We start from the raw sequence: 13,432 nt of genomic DNA, 5'->3' as shown, positions 1-13,432 counted from the left end.
ACCAGCTGACCATGTGTTTTACCTGTGCTGACCAAAAGTAAAGTTGTAAATTTGGTAAAGCGACTCCTCCCATTTCTCTTGGTTTCATTAATTTGTTAAGATTAATTCTGGGCATTTTATGGTTCCAGATAAATTTAGAAAAGTGCTTATTAATGTCTTTAAAAAAAGTATTAGGTAAATAACAAGGAAGAGATTGAAATAAATATAAAAATTTAGGGAGAATATTCATTCTAATCACATTAATCCTACCCAAAAAAGAAATAGGAAGTGTCCTCCACGTGTTAAGGTCTTTTTTAATAGCTTCAAAAAGAGGAACGTAATTTTCTTTAAATAAATCCTTAAGTATTGGTGTAATAAATATGCCAAGATATTTAAAACCAACAGAAGTAATTTTAAAGGGTGAAAGGGATGAAAGATCGAGTAGATTAGGTATATGGAAAGAGAGTGCCATAGATTTTGACTGGTTAATTTTATATCCGGATAAAATACTATAATCTGAAATACAATTTAATAACGCAGGGATTGACCTATCTGGTTCAGAAATATATAGCAGCACATCATCTGCGTATAAAGAAATCCGATGTTCTTCGTCTCCTACCGTTATTCCAACAAGATGTTGACATTGTCTTATCGATTCAGCTAGTGGCTCAATTACAAGGGCGAAGAGCAGGGGTGAAAGAGGGCACCCCTGTCTTGTGCCTCTTTCTATGTCAAAGGGTTTTGAGGTCAGGCCATTCGTAGTCACAGTAGCTTGAGGGCTAGCATAAAGCAATTTGATCAAATCAATGAATTTGGGACCGAGATTAAATCTTTTAAGGGTGGCAAAAAGAAATTTCCATTCGACTCGGTCGAAGGCTTTTTCTGCGTCAAGGGAAATAATAAGGGATGGAGTTTTACATGCTTGTATTGAATTTATAATATTTAGGAGTCGACGGATATTGTCTGTGCCAAAACGTGATTTTATGAATCCTGTCTGGTCTGGCTTAATGACTTGTGGTAACACAGTTTCAAGTCTGCGAGCAAGTATCTTAGCAAGAATTTTGTAATCGATATTCAGAAGACTTATCGGTCTGTAAGAGGCACATTCTTGAAGATCTTTGTCTTTTTTAGGGATTAAACAAATAGATGCTGTTTTCCATGACTCAGGAGCCATTCCACGATCTAATAAATTTTGGAGGGCGGGTATTAAAATAGGAGAGAGTTCTGGCCAAAATTTTTTGTAAAATTCACAGGGGAATCCGTCCGGGCCTGGAGATTTATTCGAGGGCATAGAAAGGATTGCGCTAAAAACTTCTTCTGGTGACAAAGGTGAATCCAAAAACGTCCTATCTTCATCAGAAATAGTTGAGAGAGGAATTCTGTCTAAGAATTCAGTAATATCAGATTGTCCAGCAGTAACTTGTGATTTATATAATGTTTTGTAAAAGTTTCTGAATAATTTATTAATTTGAGCAGCATTGTATGTAATTGAGGCATCTGGCGTCTTCATTGATTTAATTGTTCTCTCATTCTGTGTTTTTTTAATTAGATGGGCTAATAATCTATTAGGTTTATTTGCGTATTCATAGTACTTTTGTTTTGAAAAGAAAATAAGTTTTTTAATGTGGTTTGTGTGGTCCAAATTAAGTTCTGCTCTGGCTCGACATAATTGGGCCCAATTTGTTTGAGTAGGGGCTGTACTATGTAGACATTCCAGTCTCTTTACTTCATTTTCTAGCTCCTGTCTTTTTCTATACCAAGTTCGTTTGTACGCAGAAGTATAAGATATAATATGCCCTCTAATGGTAGCTTTAGCAGCATCCCAAATAGTTGCAGATGATACCGGCGAATTTTCATTGTCTATCCAATAATTTTTTAGCCCTTCCCGAACTGAATCGCAAAACGGTGAATCATTCAACATAGAAGAATTAAATCTCCAGACCCTTGTGGTCCTGTGTACGCTTAGCGTCATGTCTAAGTAGACTGGAGCATGGTCAGACAAAACAATTGAGCCAATTTGACATGCAGATACTGTATGAAGATATTGAATGGGGATCAGAATGTAATCTAAACGAGAATACGAGCTATGGGGGTTAGAATAAAAAGTGTATTCTTTACTTCTCCCGTTAAATTCTCTCCAAACATCAGAGATTCCAGACTCGTTACAAAGTTCCTTGAGGACCATAGATGCTCTAGGGTGAGTGAGTGTTTCTGAAGTGGATTTATCCATTTTTTGGTCCATGACACAGTTAAAGTCACCAGCACAAAGTCCCAAGCCATTGCAGTACTGATTAAACAAAAGTACGACTTTAGATATAAATTCAGGGGAATCCTCGTTTGGAGCATAAACATTAAGTAAAGTGATAGATTGCCCATATACTGTGCCTGTGATTAACACATATCTCCCATCTGGATCGTTAATCTGGTGCTCTAGAATAAAAGGGAAATGCCTACTGATTAAAATAATTGTACCTCTCTTCCTGGTGTTTGCTTTACACGATGAAAAGAATATCTGTCCAACCCAATCCCGTTTTAATTTTATGTGTTCTGAGTCAGATAAATGTGTCTCTTGTAGCATAGCGATAGTAGCTTTTTGTTTTTTCAGATAGGTTAATATTTTTTTCCTCTTAATCACATGTCCTAGCCCTTTAACATTCCATGTAATAACCCTGGTCGTATTGTACATAGTCATGAAACAGAGAAAAGTAAAAACAAAAAAAGCTGTAAGTTTAAGACTGCATCAAACCTAAAACATACATAAGACCGACAAGAAAGATTTTTGTATTTTAGAACACAAAACATGACATATTGAACCCAACACCCCCTCCCCCTGCCCTCCAGCCTCGTCCCCAAACGACGAGGCACACCCCGAGAGACTAAACTTAGGTTACTGTACCCGACCGGCACCGAGCATAAGGTGGTAACAGCCCATACCAAGTAGCAATACAGAGTTATACCCATAGGGGGCGCGCAAGCGCTACAGACCAGTTCCCTTCCCGTAGATCCAATATCCGAGGGTTAAACGTTTGGCCAGCGATCCGCCCACACACACAAAAAAAATAAAATAAAATAAAAAAATCTATATCCTGGCCACATATCCATTTTCAAAATAAAACGTCCTCGGATTATTGTTAAGAGTCAACGCAATAAAAGAAAGTCTATAACAGAATCAACAGCTTTCAGTTTAACATACTTGTATCTATTGTAAACGTTACCCTTCTGGCATTACTTATCTTCCAATGTTTTCATAAACTCCACGACTTCGGCTGGGGAAGAAAAAAGATGCATCCGAGTTCCGTGAAGGCAACGAAGTTTGGCAGGGTAAGCAAAGCCTCTAAACATGTCACAGGCAGACAGTTTCTTCCTGACATCGTCGAACTCCCGGCGTTTCTTCAGCACCTCGGCGGATACGTCTTGAAAGAAGCGCAGTTGAATCCCTTCGTGGCAGATGTACCGTTTTTTCCGCGCTGCTTGTAGTATCAACTCTTTGTCCACATAGCGCAAGAATCGCACTAAAACACTTCGTGGAGCATGGTTTGCTCCCGGCACCGGGCCGAGAGACCTGTGAGCTCGTTCAATCTCAAAGTGTGTTTCAGGAGTAAGGTCCAGCCATTTCGGCAACATCCTTGTCAAATATTGCGCAATAGGGTCAGAACCTTCAGCTTTCTCAGGGAGGCCGACGATCCTCAGGTTTTTCCGCCTGCCTCGGTTCTCCAAGTCGTCTATTTTGGCTCTAAGTAATGATAGATCTTTGTCCTGAGACGTGATTCTTCTTTCCTGCGATAACATGGCATCTTCAGCAGAGGAGATTCTTGCTTCTGCCTCGGTTAGTCGTGACTCGTTGGACGCCACTCTACCGGTTAAATTAGAAAGGGATTCCTGTATTGCGACAACTGAAGTAGAAATATTGTCCAAGCGACTATCGATTGCACTCAGTCTGCCATCGATATTGCCCAGGCTGGCTCCCAGCGAGCGAATTTCGGTCAGCATGGCGTCAGGTTGGTCTGACAAGGCCTCCTCCGCCTCGGCCTGCTTTTTTTTTGCAGCTCTGGAAGGCCGAGAGGAAGCGAAGAGTGGAAACTCTCGTGATTCTTTGATCTCGGACATTGCTGTTTAATGTAAGAGCGATTGACTTCAAATTAACTAAAAGATAAATTAGAAAAAAGGGAACTGGCACGGAGCTAACAGATTATGCGGCCATCTTCTTCGAGGTCCCTCTAGCGCCCCTGTTAAAAACTTTTGATTGGTAGTATAGGTTTTTTAACTTCAATTATGACTTAACAATTATGAAAAAAAGTTTACCTGTAAAATGTTTCATCTTCTGCTTCATCTTATGACAGAGGAAGGAGTGAATGAAGGAAGTACACTACTGGATGACACCAGCAATGCTGCACTAATTCCAAGAACTCCTCCCAAGTTTTTAGCATTTTTAACAGGGAGGCAATGGAACAGAAGACCTTACTACAAGCAGTGGATCTGTGTTTCAAACATTTCTACATGTATGACATCAACTACCCAAAGCCAAAGCCATCAGCACCCATTTGCAGAACACAGTCTTTCAACACAGTTTCAACACACTACCTCTTCCTTAAAAACTTTGTATTTAGTGATCAGTAAAAGTTTTTTTATGTTACTGATCAGTAGTAAGTCCAGCAGCCAGCAGATTTGTTTAGTTTTTTTATTATTATTACTTGTGTTTATGATGTTTTGTTTTTGTTTTATTGATAAAGGTCTATATGTTATGTTTGTCTTATTTGTGGACTGTATGTGCACATTTGTGTTTTGATATGAGAAAAATATGAATTGATACACATTTGTGATCCTGGACCACAAAACCAGTCATAAGTAGCATGGGTATATTTGTAGCAATAGCCAAAAATACATTACATGGGTCAAAATGATCGATTTTTCTATTGTGCCAAAAATCATGTTCCATTAAGATATTCTTTACATTTCCTACCTTAAATATATCAAAACCTAATTTCTGATTGGTAATATGCATTGATAATAACTTCATTTGGACAACTTTAAAGGCAATTTTCTCAATATTTTGATTTTTTTGCACCCTCAGATTACAGATTTTCAAATAGTTGTTCTATATAACAAACCACACATTAATGGAAAGCGTATTTATTCATTTTATACATTTTTTATGTAGAGTCACATTTGTTGGTTTTGAATTCAGTGTAAATCTTGAAAATGTCAGTTGTATGTGCGGTGTGTTTTGAATGTAATATTTTTACACATTCATGTACACTTCTGTTGTAAACAGTATGAATTTGCTGTACTTACTAAAACTTTTACATTATATTTGTTAGAAATGTATTTTTGCATATTTAAATAAACAAAATATGTATTTGAAAACAAAGTAGTGTTATAATGTAGTTTTATTAAGTAATTTTACAAGAAAATTCTGATGTAAATTAATATAAATAATTAACTTAACTGTTGGGTAACTTTTAACCCAACTGGATTCATTGGGTTAAAATAACCCACAGATGGGAAGGTGCTATACCAACCCATAGTAGGGTTACTAGTCTGGTTATTTTTACCCCAACATTTTTTAGTGTATAATTATTATTATTATTATTATTATTATTATTATTATTATTATTATTATTAGGCCTATTATTATTATTTTTATAATAAAATCTCATTTAAGATTATTTATGAGCTAAAAACTGGAGGACAGTGGCCCTCCAGAACCAAGTTTGGACACCCCTCCATTACATAGACAGTCCTTCTTAAAACCTGAAGTCTGGTGCTAAAGTCTTTACTATTGCAGTAAGCATGATCTTGATCCCATCTTCTACAACTGATGTTAGTGCTCATGCACAAACTGAAGCCATGCAACAGGCAAATATGAGCTGCAGCAAAGGGCTTGAGAACTCAGTTGCATGTGGTTGGATACAGACTTAACCCACATCCTTGACTGGCACAAAGCAGATGACAACAATAAGGGCTTTTTGGTAACTGTTTCTATAGCATCTTTAAGTGAACAATGAGTTTATGCAATGGGGGAGCGTGGGAATGAAAGCTAACAGAAACTGCCACCCCCTCTCACTTGTGCTGCAAATTTAATTCTGAGATACAAGCCTTTTACTCATATAGACAGCCACAGTTATGTTGTGATAAATTAAGCTACATGTTTATGCATTTGACAGCCTGAGTAATCTGGTAAATGAAAACTCTTTTTTTTTGTGTCACGGTTACTTAGACTGTATAAGTTTTACCTTGAAATATCAGTTTCAAAATCATTCGGATGATACAGTGTCTTCTAATAAGGCCCATGGCTTGTTTATTTTCCATGCTCCCTAAACATCTGTTCATTAACTGCCTTCCGCTGGAAAAAAGTAGTCCCTAACTGCTGCAGCTGTGTTTACGTTGCTAAGGGTGGTTGCTAAGGGGGTTCAATGATACACAAAACCGTTGAGTGAAGTGGTCATAACAGTGCCGTCTCATGAATACGACACAGCTGCTGACCATCAGAATCAATTGAGGAATGGAACTAACCGTTTTATAAATAATCTATATAGAACCCCAGGGTCCTTTACATAACTCCAAAGAACCCTTTAGGCCAAAAAGGTTCTATATAAGGAGAAAAGTGGAGAAAGGGCTAAACTGTGCTTTATGTATGTATTTACATTAGCTATTTAAAATTATTACACTAGGCTATATTGTATTTGTGTTTTTAGTTAAATTTTACTTTGACAAACTCCTCTCGAGAGTGATTTCAAACCTCTCATCCTTTTCATACACTTCCAAGTTGAAAATAGAAAATAATTTAAACATGATTCTGTACACTAAAACAATGATAAAATCTAAATTTTCACTGTTTAATTTACATTCTAAAAATCTATTCTTATAACTTAACCCTCTAAACAGATGCCTAAAATTATCTTCGACATAAACTGCAAACAACGTGTTTCTATGCCATGAATAGTTTTAGCGCATATCAGCTGCGCCCGCGCTGCGCGCGCTTCTCTCGAGAGTGATTTCAAAGCCGGCGAACGCCGCTGTTTAAACTTCAACCGTTACGGCGACGGGCTCATCGGTCGAGAGAACGACGATTACACTGGTAAGTGAGAAAATGTATGAATCTTATTCTAATTTAATTACTTTCACCTAAACCATTGAATCATTTTTAATCACTCTACACCAGGGGTCCCCAAACTTTTTTCTGAGCGGGCCACATAATTTTCTTTTGTATAATGGGGGGCCAGGTTGGTTTATAAAAGAAAATTCCATGGGCCGGACTGACTACTACTACTAGTATTATTATTATTATTTATTATTATTATTAATTTTATTATGATTTTACCTGTATTTATTATACCTTTTAATGCTAGAATAGTTAGTTATTTTTTTATGCACCAGACAGACAAATGATCATTTCTTTTCAAAAGATATACAGGTGCATCTCAGTAAATTAGAATGTCATGGAAAAGTTCATTTATTTCAGTAATTCAACTCAAATTGTGAAACTTGTGTATTAAATAAATTTAATGCACACAGGGTAAAGTAGTTTAAGTCTTTGAATCTTTTAATTGATTTGGCTCACATTTAAAGGTTGTATCAGCGATTTCTAGCCTAAAACATAAAGTGTCAATTTCAGCTGACCTTTCTTCACGATCCGCTCGCTGCCTGCCCCATAAATTGTCTGTGAAAAAAACGCGTCTCTCTGGTCAGCCTAGGGTCCGAGATATGCCAAAAAAACAATCGGCACTACCAACCTTTCTACAGATAAACAAACAGTGTTCCAACCAATCAGCGTCAGGGGTTTGGTGTTGTGGACTTTCCTACTGGTGCAGGGATGTAAGGGAGGCGGAGCGAAAGTCCACAACACCAAACCCCTGACGCTGATTGACCAGAGAGACGCGTTTTTTTTCACAGACAATTTATGGGGCAGGCAGCGAGCGGATCGTGATGAAAGGTCAGCTGAATTTGACACTTTATGTTTCAGGCTAGAAATTGCTGATACAACCTTTAACAAAAACCCACCCGATTCGCTATCTCAACAAATTAGAATATGGTGACATTCAGCTAATCAACTCAAAACACCTGAGCCGTCAAAATGGTCTCTCAGTTTGGTTCATTAGGCTACACAATCATGGGGAAGACTGCTGATCTGACAGTTGTCCAGAAGACAATCATTGACACCCTTCACAAGGAGGGTGAGCCACAAACATTGATTGCCAAAGAAGCAAACAAAGTTGAGTGAAAGGAAAAAGCATGGAAGAAAAAGATGTACAACCAACCGAGAGAACCATAGCCTTGACAGGCTTGTCAAGCAAAACTGATTCAAGAATTTGGGTGAACTTCACAAGGAATGGACTGAGGCTGGGGTCAAGGCATCAAGAGCCACCACACACAGACGTGTCAGGAATTTGGCTACAGTTGTTGTATTCCTCTTGTTAAGCCACTCCTGAACCACAGACAACGTCAGAGGCATCTGGGCTAAGGAGAAGAAGAAATGGACGGGACCAGCGGAGACTCTGGAAGGCCGGGCGGAACCAGCGGAGACTCTGGAAGGCCGGGCGGAACCAGCGGAGACTCTGGAAGGCCGGGCTGAACCAGTGGAGGCTCTGGAAGGCTGGGCGGAACCAGCGGAGACTCTGGAAGGCCGGGCGGGACCAGCGGAGGCTCAGGAAGGCTGGGTTTAACCAGCGGAGGCTCAGGAAGGCTGGGTTTAACCAGCGGAGGCTCAGGAAGGCTGGGTTTAACCAGCGGAGGCTCTGGAAGACTCTCTTGAGGAGAGGGCTCTGGACGGCGCTCTTGAGGAGCGGGCTCTGGAGAACTGGACGACCCCAGCGGAGACTCTGGAGGGCTGGGCGTCTCCAGCGGAGACTCTGGAAGAGCAGGCTCTGGGCGAGCGGTCACAGGAGGGCGCTCTGGCGGCGCGGTCACTGGAGGGCGCTCTGGCGGCGGAGACTCTGGAAGGGCAGCCATTTTGCGAACAGGCTCTGGACTAGCAGACATCTTGTGCTGTGGCTCTGGGTTGGCAGACATCTTAGGCTGTGGCTCTGAGCTGAGACTTACTGTGGGAAGATGGTCCTCCTCCACAATTCCCACAGTAAAAGGAGAGCCACACAACGAAAGAGCAAGATCCATATAAGATTGCAAAGTCCAGCCAGGTTCAAACATGGGCATGAGGGAAGCCAATGGCTCTAAGAGTCCTCCACGGAAGAAAATCATCAGGCAGTGATCATCCATAGAAGACAGATTAGCCAATTCAATAAAGTCCTTAGCATAATCCTCAATAGTCCGCTCACCCTGCTTTAGACGCATGATCTGTACAGTGGGGTTCGTGCTGGAACCGGATGACACCATACTCACTGCTGGATCCTTGTAGCGGCGAAGTCTTCTGTCACAGGGAGTCAGACTGAGACGTGCGGATCCATTCGCAGCATTTATTTCAAACACAAAACAAACACAAAGGGGCAGGCAGAAATCGTGGTCAAAACAGGCAGAAAGGTCGGGGCTGGCAGCGAGAATCAAAACACGGGAAGGAGTCCAGGAATCAAAAACACAGGAAATCAAACACGGGAATAAACGCTCGGAAATAATGACCAGAAGAAACAATAAGACTTCGCAGAGTGGCTGTGTGTGTGAGAAGCTTAAATGCAGTCAGTGTGATGAGGTGCAGCTGTGAGCGGTAATCAGTAAAGTGAGAGCAGGTGAATGCAGTGATTAGTGCAGTGGCTTGTGGGGAATGAAGTCCATGAAGTGTGGTGCAAGATGACAGGATAGACCAGATACGTGACAGGTGTACGTTTCTGTAATTATATGTGTATCTATTAAAGAACTTACTTGTAGGTATAAGAGAACATGTTACGTTTTGGTAATGGGCATAACAACAAGATATGCGACCTGCAAAGAACTGCGTAAGCAAACTGTTACGGTATTAACAGGTATTCTATTACTGTGCCAGGCATAAATCTTACGTTTGGTGTATCTATACATAAGCTTTTTTTTAAGTTACTGGGAAAATATACTCTTGTTCCATGTAATTACAGGGTAAGTGTGACATCTGCGGGTTGTAAATTAAAGTGGTGATTGTTACCCCCTTGTTCAATGAAGTTACAGGGTAGGTACAATATATATACCAACGTAACCTCATGAAAATTCGTATGTATTTTACGTAAAATGTGGTTCTACAAAACGTACGTTTATTTACGTTTTTACAGACACTAAACGTACAATACTGATATATTTACATCATCTAAACATTAAACGTTTACTTAATATGAAATTTTAACACTTCATTCTGTTCTGTGTTATTTCTGTTGCCAGCTCGTTTGCAAGAATATAGGTCTACATAATGTTATCAAGACTTTAAACCCTTAAACGTCTGGTTGTTACCCCCGAATTACCAAATCGTAACATAGCCTATTGTTCTCTTATACCTACACATACGTAGGTACATTATAATTACAGAAACGTACACCGTAAATTCAGTATACTTATATAGTTCTTTGCTGGTTGCATATCTGTTACTACATGTACGTTCTTTATAGGTACACTATAATTACAGAAACATACACTGTAAATTCTGTTTACTTTCGTAGTTCTTTGTGGATTGTAATCTAAAGCGTTACCTTACTTTTCTTTTAATTAGTTCAATAAAGAGGCATACATTCAAGCTTTAATCTCATCCTGAAGCCCAAAAATACAAGACAAGTTGGGATATCTAAGGAATAAAATACATTTAGCATTAAACTGGTTAATCCTCTTGCATTACATGTCATGTGATTTTCTGTAATTTTCCATGTTTTATAACTCACCTTGAAGGATAAGCAAGAATCATTCATAGGCAAGATATGTTGAGAAGTTTGCATTTTTTGTTAACATTCTTAAATGATAATACAGAGGAAACTGTTTTAATATTTTTGCATTTTGACTGAGCCCTAGTTATACATAGTTTTTCAATAGGCCCAGATCTATAATTTGCTTATGTAAAGTACTGTATTTTTTCATTTGAGTATGCACTGCAACACAATATAACTGCAGTTGGGTTGTTGACACTGCAATGAAAGAACCCTTTCATTGCTGTAAACCTAACAATCAGAGTACCAGAGGGTTAAATGCATGTGCCAGCTGTGCACTGTTGTCTTAGCTGCAAGCAGCACAGACGGGACCAAGCCCGCACTATGTATTTTTAATAAATATAACAAATTATTTTTGGCTACATTGTGTGCAAGGCACATGCTGTTAACATCTCAAAAATGTGTTGTGTTAAAAAGTATAAAACCTAAACATCAATTATGAAACAAAATAAGAAAAGCAGAAATTTAAAGTAGACCTTTACACGGACTATGATAATTATTTATACTGTCTGACCAAGAGTGTCTGTGATTTAAAACTGAAACCAATTTCATGTAAAATAGGTCATGTTATTGTCAGAATCAATAAACTATTTTTTTTTTTTTGTTTCATTTTCAACCAATATGACACACTGTGCGTCTAGGAATATGTTAAAATTTCAGACCAGATTAAAATAAAAGAAAGTGTGTGCAAATGTTTGAAAATAGATACTAAGTCTTTAAGTGTTTGTGTGATTTAATTAACACCAAAGCAAATACAAAATCTAAATGGCTGTTTGAAAATATCTAAAGGGGTCATCGGATGCCCATTTTTAACTGCTATGTTCATTATTACTTTCAACAAAAAAACTGATTGTTGACAGCTCAGTGTGGGTCTCTGCTAAAACCAAAGACTGACGCCAGCGTCAATCAACAATCGTATGAAGGACATGTACAGAACTATTTTACTCTGCCAAGAATCTGTGAACGGCTTGATTTAGGAAATAGGTTATCATTTAAAAAAAAAACACTGGGTGGACTTTTATCATTGTAGGGTTGTTGTTTACACACACTTCCAAGACACATTTCAGTTCAAACAACATGTAAAAGTGAATTTAGCATCCAATGACCCCTTTAAATACTGTTTAAATACTTTCCCTAAAAGTAGCATTGCACTGCCTTGTTCACAGGGGTAACCAGGGTTATTTTATTTTTTATTTTATTTTTCTTCTTTTATTTTTGCTGTTGCACAAGCTCCACATACTCATAGAGTGAATCTGCATATTCATTCAGTCCACATACATTCCGTGGTTGTTAACATCAGATACCTCATTTACGCGACACAAACTCAGTGCTGTAAAATTTAACCAGTTAAAACAAATTCAGTGTGCATTCTAAATAATTAGTAATAAGCTATTTAGAATTATTCATTTCTGTGATATACTGTAGCTGAGAGTGGGGTAAATTGAGCCACGGGAACACTTTTTTATTAGAAGCCATATGTTTAAAACCAATTGTCATAGATACATTATGATAATTTAAAATAATAGGAAACATCCTGGAATTACTTGCCTCATTTTCCCTTATCTTGAGGACCACAAAATTGGCTCATCTTACCCCACTCTCCATTACTGAATACCAGCAAATGTCTAGGGAGCAATATAAAAGACTCACTTTCCTGTTGACTTTTTTTCAGACAAGTCAGTCTGTTTTATTGGGATATCCAAGGAATAAAATACATTTTCCATTAAACTGGTTAATACACTTACAGAACTCATGTCAATTACATTACATGTCACGTAATTTCCTGTTATTTTTCCATGTTTTATTTATGATATCACTGGTCCATTGCCGTCTTTATAACCTTCACTTTCTGTCTGATTTAAGTGATCCATCTGTGTCAAACTAGCTAATGTTTTTTATCAAATGAATTCTAGTTAAATGTTGGCATTAATTTAGCTTGTGATGGCTCGGTAGAGGAACGCTCTCTGGAAGAGCAGAATCCACGACATTCCAACTTTAAAGAAATCCTTGCTTTAGTCAAAATCATTCTGCTCCACTCCTACTCTGCTCCACGCATATACTTTGCTTTGGGGTAGCAAAGCTAAATTTTAGGGTGGCAGCTGCCACCCCGTGTCAGCCTTGTGGACACGATCCTGCCAGAAAGGTTTTGTGGGGGTTGTAGTGGTTACTGTTGTTGGATCAGGAATGAAGAAGAGACAGAGTCAGGGGTGGAGATGAAGAGTCTTTTATTATGTCACTTACTAGTCAAATGTCAGTTTAGGAGTGGCAAAGATGGCACTACTTGTATTTAAAACATACAATTGTACATTGCATATATAACTATAATTGTATGTTACAAAGTATAAGAAAAAATAAAGATTTTTTAAATATATATAATCCCACATTCTTCCCCTTTATTTATATAAGCTCATTTGATTAAATGCAAGTAAAAGAAAAAAAGAAAGGCAGTCATGGCCTAATGGTTTGTAGCAGGGACTGTATGTGCGTACAGTGAATGACCAGTGCTCTCTTCCACCCTTAATACCATGACTAAGTTGAGACCCTTAAGCAAGGCACTGAATACCCTGACTATTCACAAGCTTTTTTATTGATGGTATAAATGCTAGCAAATAATATTTAAAGTTTTT

The sequence above is a fragment of the Garra rufa genome, chromosome 8 (assembly GCF_049309525.1).
Source record: "Garra rufa chromosome 8, GarRuf1.0, whole genome shotgun sequence".
NCBI lineage: Eukaryota > Metazoa > Chordata > Actinopteri > Cypriniformes > Cyprinidae > Garra > Garra rufa.
Note: the sequence above shows the minus strand (reverse complement) of the source record.